At 34.4% G+C, this 12,450-nt stretch overlaps 1 long non-coding RNA gene across 1 annotated transcript in view; it reads right to left on the bottom strand.

Annotated features, from left to right (window-relative positions):
• Positions 1-308: 308 nt before the first annotated feature.
• The window catches only part of LOC110438049 (uncharacterized), a 46,096-nt gene continuing 33,954 nt past the window's right edge, over positions 309-12,450 (bottom strand). Inside the window, exon 5 of the long non-coding RNA XR_015513663.1 lies at positions 309-428. This is a non-coding gene — a long non-coding RNA (uncharacterized LOC110438049). The remainder of the gene's footprint in view (positions 429-12,450) is intronic.

Here is a 12,450-nt window from a genome sequence, read left to right as displayed (position 1 = left end):
CCTGCAGAATCCACACATTAACTAACGGCATGTGTTTATCCTACATAATTAAATTGTTGAATGTCAAGAGTAGGGTGAATGCAATGTCTGTTTTTAATAAAACATCTCTGGCTCCCTGTAAAGTAGCTGAGTCAACATTTTACTTGACAAAAAAAAAAAACTCCAAATAAAATCATTCAACAGCTCTGACTGCAAAATCAATACAGTGTCAATATCTCCATCCATCACAGTCACGCACTAAAACAATCGGTATCCTCATTCTCTTTCTTTCCTCTCGTAACGATACACAGATGCGCATTCACAAACACTTCATGTTTAGAACTCCAATTTATTTCTTAATCTGCAAGCACAGCCTTGATTCCACATGTGTTGCTGGGATCTAAAAGTTGCAGGAAATCCCCCAATCTTTATGTCCGTCTCATTTCAGCCTGTAGGGAAAAACACATTTCTGATGTTTAGCACTGAAAGCCTTTATTTTCATAATGCGAGTGGGATGAAAGAGAGCCAAATGCAAGTTAAATAGTCCTAAAAGAACACCGCATTTTGGCAAATAGTCTCATTTTACAAGTCATCTGGAGTTAAACCATTTAGTTTTAGGTTTTTTTTAATTATTATTATTTTTTAATTATTAAGTTAATGATTATTAGCTTTTAAAACCATTGTTACATCAGTTCCTCCAGTTTTATACATAGGTTAACAATGTTACACATTATTCTAGGCCAGTGGGCACAGGTAATATGGTGATCTTGCCAGAGGTAGGAAGTAACAAAGAACTATAACCAAGTAGCGAAGTACTGCAGAGAACGGCTTTTTAAATCAAGGTTATTACGAGCCAAATTTATGAAGATTACCATGAGAAAGACAAGGATGACTTCACAGATGAGACAGAGGGAGATGAGGAATTTCACATGACTGATGCAGTCCTGTTTGCACTGTAATAAGACCCATTTTGCTTGATCAGATCACAAGTAAACAAGAGAGACACGTTCCAGTTCAAAAATATGCAATTTAAATGCTTAAAGTTGGAGTCTTGTCCACTGCCAATCATACTGCATGAGATTTATCTGGTCTTTCCATCTAAAACCACAAAACAAGTGCTATTTTATAAAGATTTTGTTCTAAAACTATATTTGATAAAACTTTATGCATTCAGATTTATTTCCTTTATTTTATATCTAGTTCATATTTCCTAATACAGAATTTATACTGTTTAACAGTTTTTAATAGATTTTTTTATTGACTATATGATTATACATATAGGTCTATAGTGTTGTCTTTAATTAATTTCCAAAAAAATCTAAATAAAATATATTTTCAATAAATAAAAATAAAATCAAATATAAAATTTAAAAAATCTATATATTTTGGACAGAATTTGATGTAAAATATAAAACACTATTTATAAATATATACAGGCCAACATAATTATTTTAAGTGTGTATGAACATGAATGGCAGCTGTTGATTTTGATCTAACAGTCACAAAACTACATGATGATGACCGCTGTGAGTTTGATGATACTTGCTTTTTGAGCAATGTTGTTCCCATATTGCAGAGTGTGATGATGCTTGGCTATTTCAGAAAAAAGGATGTGTGGTCTATCTATCTACCTATCATCTCTCACTATTCTTTAGCTTAGTCCCTGATTGTAACAGCCTAATGAACCACCAATTAATCCAGCTTATGTTTTACGCAGCGGATGCCCTTACAGCCACAACCCAGTACTGGCAAACACCCATACACTCTCGCATTCACACATGCACTTATACACTAGGCCCTAATTTAATCTATTCACCCATACCGCATGTTTTTGGACTGTGAGGGGGACCAGTTGTTTACTTACCTAGTGAAACTAAAACATGTATGGGTACTTTTTACTGAAGTACTTTTTTGAGGCCGTGCTTCTTTACTTTTACTTAAGTACAAAAGTGTATTCAGTACATCCAACTTTTACCAGAGTCATTTTTAACCTGAGTATCTGTACTTCTACTTGAGTAAAGGGTTTGTGTACTTTTGCCATCTCTGAATCTTGCAAACAATGGCAAGGTCTTACCTTTAAACTATTATCCCATATGACAGATAATTAAAGTGTTGTGTCTAAGGCCCAACCCCAATTCTACCCCTTAGCCCTTCACCTTACCTTTTGCGTGTGTACATGAAGGGGTAGGGGTGTCCCAAATCTTTTTAGCTTGAAGGCATAGGGCTAAGTGGAAGGGCTATATAGCCCTTGAAATTGAGTTTTTTTTAGGAGCACACTCGAAACCAAGGGGTAAGAATATTACCCAGAATACACCAGCCACAACGGCGCTATAGCTGCACCCGGAAGTAAGGAGATCCACAAATGAGTATTTTTTTTGTCATTAATACGAATTGTTACAACAAACATATGTTTTAATATATTCATAACCGTGTACGTGTTTTACTGTAATGCTTTTTAAAAAAAAGCTAAAATAAAAACAGATAAATTTCGCTATCTATAATCCATAATAACATTCTGACACTGGAATCCCCTGTCAGACAACTGGCTGGGAATGAGCTTTTTTTCAGTGACTGCTACAGTATAATGTCAATGGTGTTTTTGGTGTGTTTACATTGATGAATATGGCCACTGTGTAAATGTGAAGTATAGTTACGATCTTATTGCCACATAATATAATTGTGATAACATTTGCCTTCAGTGATTTCCTGAAGATAAATACCAATAAATAACACAACTGGAATAACTACAGCAGTCACGATCATCTGATCTTATATGAAGCAAGAGATTGCTATGACATATGATGATCTGCGCATGTCCTGCAGTGTTGTCCCATTTCTTAGGGGTATATTTTGAAGCTCTTATACCCTTCACACTCAGTTTTAAGGGCCAAAGGGAAAGGGGAAGGGGTAGGGGTATAAAAATAGAATTGGGTTTGGGCCTAAGTCTCTCTAAATGTAAAGTCCTTGAGAATTCTGAAGCCAGGACTTAAAAATTGGCTTATATGCCTTTTTCAATTGACAAAGAATAACCTTTGTCCGATAACCTATATATATATATATATATATAATAACCTATATATACACCATCTCTAGGACCCCATCTCACGAGCATGTCACACCACTCCTCTATCAGCTTCATTGGCTTCCAGTAAAGTATCGAATTGATTTTAAAATATTACTTCTAACTTTCAAGGCACTTCATAATCTCGCTCCTCAATATCTCACTGAACTTCTCCATATCTACACCCCTTCTCGTACCCTTAGATCAGCTAACAACTTCACTCTGGCACCACCTCGCACTCGACTGAGCAAAATGGGAGACAGATCTTTTACCTCTATGGCTCCTAGGCTATGGAACTCACTTCCAGTAGATCTTAGGAGCAGTGATAGTCTTCACAATTTTAAATCACGTCTAAAGACCCATCTTTTTAAGCAGGCTTTTACTTAACAATTTTTTTTATCATGTTTTTATTATGTTCTTTTATATTCGCTATTGCGTTTTAACTTGTTTGGTCAATGATTGTTTTTAGTAATGTTTAAGTTGTTTAGCATGTCTGCTGATGCTTACTGTAAGGTGACCTTGGGTGTCCAGAAAGGCGCCATTTATAAATAAAATGAATTATTATTAGACACATGAAGAAGAGAGAGATTGAAGAAGATGGCACCCTGCCATGATAAAAGACTGAAGGCCAGAGGGTTTGCACATTTCTTCTTTTGTTCAGGGTTGTATGAGCTCAACCACATTTTTTCATCACCACTTTGTGGAATTTGAGGACACATAATCCTGTCAGGGTTTATTTTGCATTAGGACCAGGCTATATAATAGCTTGTAGGAGAACTTACATTTGACTCATGAAGCTTGTTTCTCTGCAGTGGATTAAAAAAACAGGACAAAAAAATTATAGTAACTTTTTCATTGTGTGCTTTTTATTATTTTGAGAGTACATCAGGGTTGTTGATGTGATGCTGGATTTATGAGACCGGACAATAAAATGGGGAAACACTGTAACTTAAATACACACAGACTAATGAACCTAATTGGAAACACAGATGAGACTGATAACTAATAAACAAGAGGGAGAAACTGGGTCAAGGAGCCCATGGGGAGCGAAAACACTAGCAAAAGACATTCAGGGAAACAGTCCTGATACATTGTTGTCCACCAATTTGCCTTGTAAACTTGACCTACAGTAAGCTTTTAAATTGTACTTTAAGTTGAAAAGTATCTTATAAGATAACTAGTAGAATAGTATGTACTCCCATGGCAGACAATAAAAATAGATAATTGTTTAAAAATAAGTTGGAAAAATCTTAGTTTTGTAAAACAGCACTTAATATAACAAATAAAATACTTGAAAAGAAGAAAAATTTTATAAGAGCTAATAATTTGGTCTTTGACTGTATCTTAATATTTTCTGTAATATTTGCCAGCACTAAAATTCCAATAATCAGGAAAAAGATTGAATAGAAAAATATTAAAAGAAAGATCAGTATGATTTGTGAAATTGTCTACAAACCTGAAATTGTGGATAAACAAATCTGAAATATGAGAAATGTCATCAGGAAAATCGAACTGTGCGATCATATTGAATCTTGCAATTGTAAAAATTAAATCGTAAATCTTTTAAAACAGTCAGAATTGCAAGATATAAACTCAGAATTGTGAAGAAAAGTCAGAATTGCATTAAATTGATTCACAGTTCTAAGAAAAAGTCAGAATTGCAAAATGAAAAACAGGAATTGTGAAAAATTTCTGAACTACAAGATCAACTGTCGAAAACCTTGAAATTGTGGTGAAAAAAGGAAAAAAGTCACATTTCAGAGTACAATTAATCAGACCTTAGACATTTCCTATAAACTTGCAATTCTGAGAAATCAAGTAGATTCAAACTTAAGGGTAAGAACTCTACAGCTCCACATTTCTCGACTTCATTTTCAAAAAAAGTCCCTTCATTTAGGTTTATCAAAATGAAATCACAATATTTTCCAATGCTCCCTAGGATACACATCTCCTATCTGTCTTGGGAATTGCTGATATAATTGATTGTCTCATGGAAAATCACTTAGAATGGCCACACTGTGAGATCTGACAGTAATGCTGAACCCTTCTGTACAGTAGAGCCAAACATAAGACTCCTCCATATGCTGAGCTCTTTGTCTTTTCTTCCCCCGAGTTAGAATTGTCTGAATATTGTCAACCTTAGGAAGTCATACTTTAAAAAAAAAAAAACTATGGACAAAACAACATTCACAAGAATGAGGGATAGAAAAACAGAATCACGAAAAAAAGAAATCAATAGAAAGATAAATTTATCCCAAACTAAAAACATGTCTGTATTATAAAAAAGGTACTTTGCTGTTGTTTTAAACGGCGGTGCTCTGTTTTCACTTGTGAGATTATATGCTTTAAGATTTACAATTGTCATAATCACTTTTTGCATATTTCTAACTTCATAATCACAAAAAATAACATATTTCTAATATCTACTTTCTATTAAAAACACTCCTCTAATGCAGTAAAATAAGTCATGGGACATCAAAGTGTATTTGGATTGGTGTTGGCAAAGTTGAATTTTCACTGTCACACGACGAGACAGAAATGAATTTAATTAGTTTTGTCATCATTTAAAATGCAGCAAATGATGAAACATTTCTTTTTCTTACATGGATCCCATTATAAAACTATTATAATGTGTTATTAAATATTTAAAACTTTTTAACCAAACCTCAAAACTGACTGTCTTAAGAATTCTTTAATCAACTAAAGCTCTTAAAAAGAACATGATAAAATCGTTAATAAATACCTCAGGCCTAATTTAAGGGTGCTTTCACACCAAGACTTTTGTTTCGGAACTTGTCTCAATTCCCCAGTTAGCGCGGTTCATTTGGCATATGTAAAAACCAGCAATCACGATCTGCGCCAAAACAATCGGTCCGAGATTGCCTGAATGTGGTGATCTTAGCTCGATTACAACAAATTCTGGAGCAGAATGGTTGTAGTGAGAAAGCGATACGATCCGAAGGCTATTAAGAGAGAATGATGAGTAGGGTGGGAGGTCATTCCTACCGGTAAATGTGCGTTAGTGCGGTAAAATATGAAAGTGAAAGCATGCTAAACTAATAACAAGAGCTGTTTATCCGTTGTTTAGTTGTTTAGCTGTTTATCCCCGTTTAGTCTGGGATGTTGGCTTAGGTTCGGGGGTGAGGTGTCTGAAAAACACAGTTGAGAACCGAGTACTGTGTACTGTGGTGTTAGTAAGTTAACATCGGCAGCCGCTCCAGTTGGATCCTATGCCAATGTTGGCGACCTGGGGGTTTCACAGACAGTACCAACATGCTGAGGACCGGGGGAGGGGCTGGTTGAAATTACGGGAATTTTCCAGGATAATTAACAAAATGGGTGAGGGTCTGAAATACAGGAGACTCCCGGGAAAAACAGGAGTGTTGGCAGGTGAAAAGGTTTTTGACCTTGCATGCATATCAGCCTTTTGTTGGAGACCCTTGAAACCCAAATATGACCCTTTTTAATGTATAATAGGGGCTCTTTAAGTCTTGTTGTCTTAAATTGATTCGAAAAGAATTGATAAAGTTAGTAACTCCTTATATTTCCTCAAAATTAGACTACAGACTACATAAGCATGACTAGTTTTTCTTTACCCATTTATGGATATGCTTTGCAGAATCAATTATATGACCTGTTTTGTCCTGAAATACAAAACTATTTTTAAAATAGAGCTGAGAGTGGCTGGCCTTCAAGGTCCACTGAAGCGTACTGTACTTACACAACAAAACCAAAAACAACTTTCAGATTGAATTTGCATGACTTTGACTCAGGACATTGGAAACTTCACGTCCAAAACTACAAAGCCAACCAGGATTTAACATTAAAACAATCCAGGTGAAGACAACCAGCATATCGTAACTTCCTCCTTTCATTGAAGAAATGCTATTAAACGGATTATTTTCTGGCCTTTCCTCATGTCTCCCACAATCTTTCCTTTCTTTTGTCACTGAACTTCCTGTTATGCGCTTACAGCATCTAAAACCTGGGCTTCATTCCCACCATTAATCCGACCCAGACACTTTTCCGTTCCTGCAGTCTTTTATATTGATACTCCTCATCTGTTCGTTACGCAATGAAATGGTCAACACCAATTTAGATAAACTAATAAAGTGACAAACGGGAGTTCATATGGACTTTTCTTTTTTTCCCTCAAAATCACGGGAAGACATGATCTATGCCAAACCAGCAATCTACAATGAGGCCAAAACCAATAACTGTACTGCAGCCAAAGAGGATACGCCCTGCTAATACAAGCACTTATATCGGTTCACACAGACTTTGAATGAACATCTATCAACTGTATAGTAACTTCATAAATACATTTTTAACTCCATAGCAACACTGTAAAAATGGCAAGTAATAAAATGTTAGAAGTACCAAAATATCTAGATTAAACTAATATTCTTAATTATACTTATAGAAGACAGTTTATGTTAAGTCTGAAAAATTAGACTTTAAAAATGTTAAATCAAGGGTTATTTATTCACAAAAGCTAACGCTGACTGGATAAATGAACTGAAAATTCAGCCTTTATTATTTTACATTTTTTAAAAGTTGTAGTCAAGTTTTGGCCAACTAAGTAAAAAAAATCTAAAACATTTTTGAAACAAAAGAGAAATTGATAGTGATATACTTTGTTTTTCTGTGTTTTAGTGTGATTTGAAATAACAGGAGTTTTCAAAGAATGACTATAAAAAGGCTTTATTTAAGAATGTTTATGTATTAATTGCTTTTTCCATACTGTATGTGGTTTGTTTGATACCTTTATTTGTATAGCACATTTAAAAACAACAGATGTTGACCAAAATGATTTACAAATTCAACAAACACACAAAATCTATACTTGTACAAGTAAACAAAATCAAATTAATTACAATCAAATGCAAAGATAGAAGATTTTTAAATGAGATTTAAAAGCACAGACGGAAAAGCATGATCTGATATAAAAAGGCAAACCATTCCACAGACAAGGTGCTGCAACAGAAAAAGCCCTGCCTTTTTTCAATTTTAATTGAGACTCCAGAACAACTGGCTGAAACTGTTGTGCCAAGCGAAGAGGCCTAGATGAAGTGTGCCAGTAAGGAAGCTTACCAGTATATGTACTGTAGGTGCCAGACCATTCAAACCTTTAAAAACAAATGACAGTAACTTGTACTGAATCCTAAATTGGACTGAGAGCCAGTGAAGGGATGATAAAACTGGTGAAATACTAGCAAAAAAAATATTTGTCCTAGTTAAAAGCCTAGCGGCTGTGTTTTAAAGCCAACTGCAAGCGTACAATTGAGGCATGAGAACCTCCTGAATACAGAGAAATGCAATAGGCCGATCTGGGCATAATAAAGACTTTAATGAGGTTTTCCAAATCTTTAGAAGACAGAAAAGACTTCAGTTTAGCAATGTTGATAGAAACCACTTCTGACTACAGAATTTATTTCCTTGTCAAACTTTAACTCAGTATCAAAAATTAACCCAAGTCTCTTTGTGTGATAGTGGACCTTAGATTTAAGCGAGCCAAGTTGATTAATTGTAGATTCATAAACACTCGGTGGGTCCAACAATAGCACTTGGGTCTTTGGTTCATTCAAGTCTAAATAATTACCCACCAACCATTTCCTAATATTATTAAAACGGGTAAAAAAAAAAAGGCAGTAAAACCGAGTGTTCTCCCATTTTAATGGGCATGTGAATAAAATGTCTACAATGAGTTTTGTTTTAAAGTCCTCAGCTATCTATGTAATCTTAGTGAATTTTGGAGCTTGCGCAAACATATCCATGTCACATAAATCTGATGCTTTTTAAACCACATTTTAATTTCCAACATCTTTATAATGAATATCAAAGAACACTCAAGGATATAATATATACAAGGACCAAAAATATCTCTTTCATTATATCAGGGCATTGAATCACATTCAAGCTGTTTTCGAAATTGCCCCTACACACTACTCTATTTACTTTCCCCCTTTTATTATTAGTCCACCCCTTTCATTATTAGTCCACCAATGAACGAGAGAAAAGTTCCCTATTTAAGAGTAAGGGGGCATTTTCAGACACATCCTGTCAGTGTCTTGTACATTATGAATACATGAGTTTGCAATATAGGCTCATTCTGACAACATAGTCCTATATACATTCCTGGAGATCATGAATTACGTATGTAGCCTGAAGTACGTATGGCTGCATTTTCTTTTTAAAACAAACATTAGTGGGCTGTATAACGCTGTTCCTTTTCCCCCTTACTAGCTGACCGCTTACCTCTGTGTGAATGGCTTTCCCGCTGTTACCTGTTTGTTCAGTTAGCTCGCCATGTATGTTGACGGACGATGATGGGGTTAGAGTCCGGTGAAGAACAGTTCCAGATGGCAGGTAAGACAAAAACAGAATCTAAAAAATGAAATAAACAAGTAAATAACAGGAAGCAAATGTGGTAAAATCGTTTGATGTGGCTTTTCTTTTTCTGAATTGCTTTTTAAAACTGTTGGTTGGGTTTAGGGAAGTGGGTGGGTGGGTCAATCGTTGCTTTGAAAACACTCATAGTTTGGTTTAGGGAAGGAGGAGGGTGGGTCAATCGATCAGTCAGTCAGTCAGTCAGTCAGTCGACAGTGGCTTCTGGTGGATTATGCCAGAACAGCAGGCACGAAAGGCAATTGCTAGAGAAATTTGAGATTTTAAAAAAGCGTACACATCGGCCTCTGGTTGATTTGCAAAAACAAAAACAGCTAAACAAATGTACCTCCTGGGACGTATTTGACACTTTCCAGAAATGTATATAGCGGTAGGTTTTCAAAATGAGCCTGGGTTGGGAGTTTGATGGTTAAATTGCTAGCTGCATTTCAGTAAATAGCCACAGGGGCAATCAACAGTTTCTGAATTCTACGTTAGACATTTTAATAGTTTTATTTGGAAAGAACTAATTATTTGTATAGCAAGGTCTTAACAATCACCCACCCACAATAAAACTGAGAAACCATTATCTAAAAAAAAAAAAAGTTTTAGATAAAAAAATTAACTTAATATAAAAAATCATGAAACATTTTAGGTAAAACTTTTGAATAACTATCCGTTACAACTAGTTAATAGATCAATAATAAACTGCTAGTTAACAAGTTATAAACGACTTGTTAAATAAAAGTTAATAGTTTGTTAATTATTTATAACTGAGCCTTATAGATGGCTAATAGATAACTTACAAGCTGTTAGTTAACAAGTTGTAAATGACTTGTATTTTAATAATTTATAACTATACCTAATAAATTATTAAGAGATCATGAACAAGCTGTTAGTAAATTACTTAATAACGACTTGTTAAGTATCAGTTAATAATATATATATATGTTATTGGGATGTTATTCTAAAACTGCAGCTATTCTTCATGTATTAACTGTTAGTAAATGAGGAATAATTGCAACTTTAGAATAACGTCCCAATAACATACTTAAGCTAAAAACTAACACTTAACTAATATATTTACTCACACTTTAAAGATCAGTTGTTTATCGTTTGTTAACCATCTACTAAAACCAGTGAAACTTTGTAGAACAGCAAATGGATGGAACAATTTCAAGCTACAGAAATTTGATGTAATATTTAAAATATGTTTGTATCTTAACCTTGCTCCACTTATAGGCTTTTCTGTGTGCTGTGATTTACCGAAGAAACTCCACAGATGAAATGTTCAACATTGTGTTTAATGTATAGAAACACGCATACTGAACTATCACATGGCAGTACAGCAGTATACAAGAATACAAACCCATGAAGTGCTAAACACGAAAATTTATTTTATTAAAGTTCAACAAAGTTTCACTGGTTTTATTAGATGGTGAACAACTGATCTGTAAAGTGTGAGTAAGTATATTAGCTAAGTGTTAGTTATTAGCTTATGTATGTTATTTGGACGTTATTCTAAAGTTGCAACTATTCCTCATTTACTGACAGTTAATAAATGAAGTATAGTTGCAACTTTAGAATAACGCCCAAATAACATATATAAACTAATACTTAACAAGCCTTTATAAAGTAATTTACTAACCACTTGTTCATGATCAATTACTAATTTATCAGGTATAGTTATAAATCATTAAAATACAGTTAACAAGTCATTTACAATTTGTTAACTAACAGCTTGTAAGTTATCTATTAGCCATCTATAAGGCCTAGTTATAAATTATTAACAAACTATTAACTTTTATTTAACAAGTCATTTAAAACTTGTTAACTAACAGTTAATTAATGGTCTATTAACTAGTTATAATGGATAGCTATTCTAAAGTGTTACCAGATTTGACCAAAATGAACCTTAAAAATGGGGTTAAACACAATTATCAGGGTAAAAAAATTCAATGGCAGTTTTTAGAAATCAATGTTTTTTATATAATTTGATTAATGTTAAATTTCCCTCTCTCTCTTTCTCCAGTTCAGTAGAAGCACTAAATATGCTAAGAAAAAAGACAGGCTGGAATATGCCCAGTGTCCTGCGATAGATAAAGCAGCTGCTCTGCTATTCTTTGACTTGGCTGAATTCTTCAGTGGTCTGACAGAGTTCCCACATAAACCCACCAGAGGAACCCTTTGGTCCAACTCTTTCCTTTGGGAAAACATTTCTTTTCTTTTCACGTCTGGAGAGCGAATCAGCATTTGTTTGTGTTGAGCAACCGTTTCCATAGAGACAGGAGGTTCTCAGACATTCAGCATTCCAGAATATTTCTTTTTTTCTTTGAAGCAACAGACATTAAAAAATCCCCTCTTTATTTCATCATGGAGACCATTAAGCTAATAATAACTAGGGGCCACTATGAAAAGTGAGGTCTGTTTAACATTGATTCTAATTTTAAAAGACAAATGAGACCTTAAAACTTGACCTCGGGAAATCTTTCCTGATCTGTTAGGATGCTAAAATGTGATTAGCGCTTGATTAGCAGCTAAAAAAAACCAGATCAGAAGATGGTCAAAATCAGAAGATGTGCACCCTAAACTTGAATAGTTTGTAACTCAACTAATATTTGAATGATTGAAGCTATGCTGAGGAAACTGTGCCCAATCAGTCCATTCAGCTCTACAATGAGTCAGAGATGCTGTTGTAGAACGTAATCCAAATGCATAAACAATGTTTATGACAAAATATTAAAAAAGTTTAAGATGTAATTGACAATTGCGTGAGCCTAAGCGACAGATCATTCAGTTTTGTTTTACAATATTACAATTGCAAAATAGTTTCAACACAGGCTCATTCTGAAAACGTAGCCATATATGTCACAGGAGAGACTTTTTTTTTTTTTTTTTGCAGTTTTTGTTTTCACAAATCCACCAGAGGCCGTTGTGTAACTTTTTGAGATTGCAAATTATCTCGCAAGTGCCATTAGCGCCTGCTGTTTTCATTTAAGTCCACCAGAGGCCGCTGTTGACTG

The sequence above is a fragment of the Danio rerio genome, chromosome 17 (assembly GCF_052040795.2).
Source record: "Danio rerio strain M-AB ecotype USA chromosome 17, GRCz13ab, whole genome shotgun sequence".
NCBI classification, from domain to species: Eukaryota; Metazoa; Chordata; class Actinopteri; order Cypriniformes; family Danionidae; genus Danio; species Danio rerio.
The sequence above is the reverse complement of the archived record's forward strand: the minus strand, read 5'-3'. Positions and strand labels throughout refer to the sequence as shown.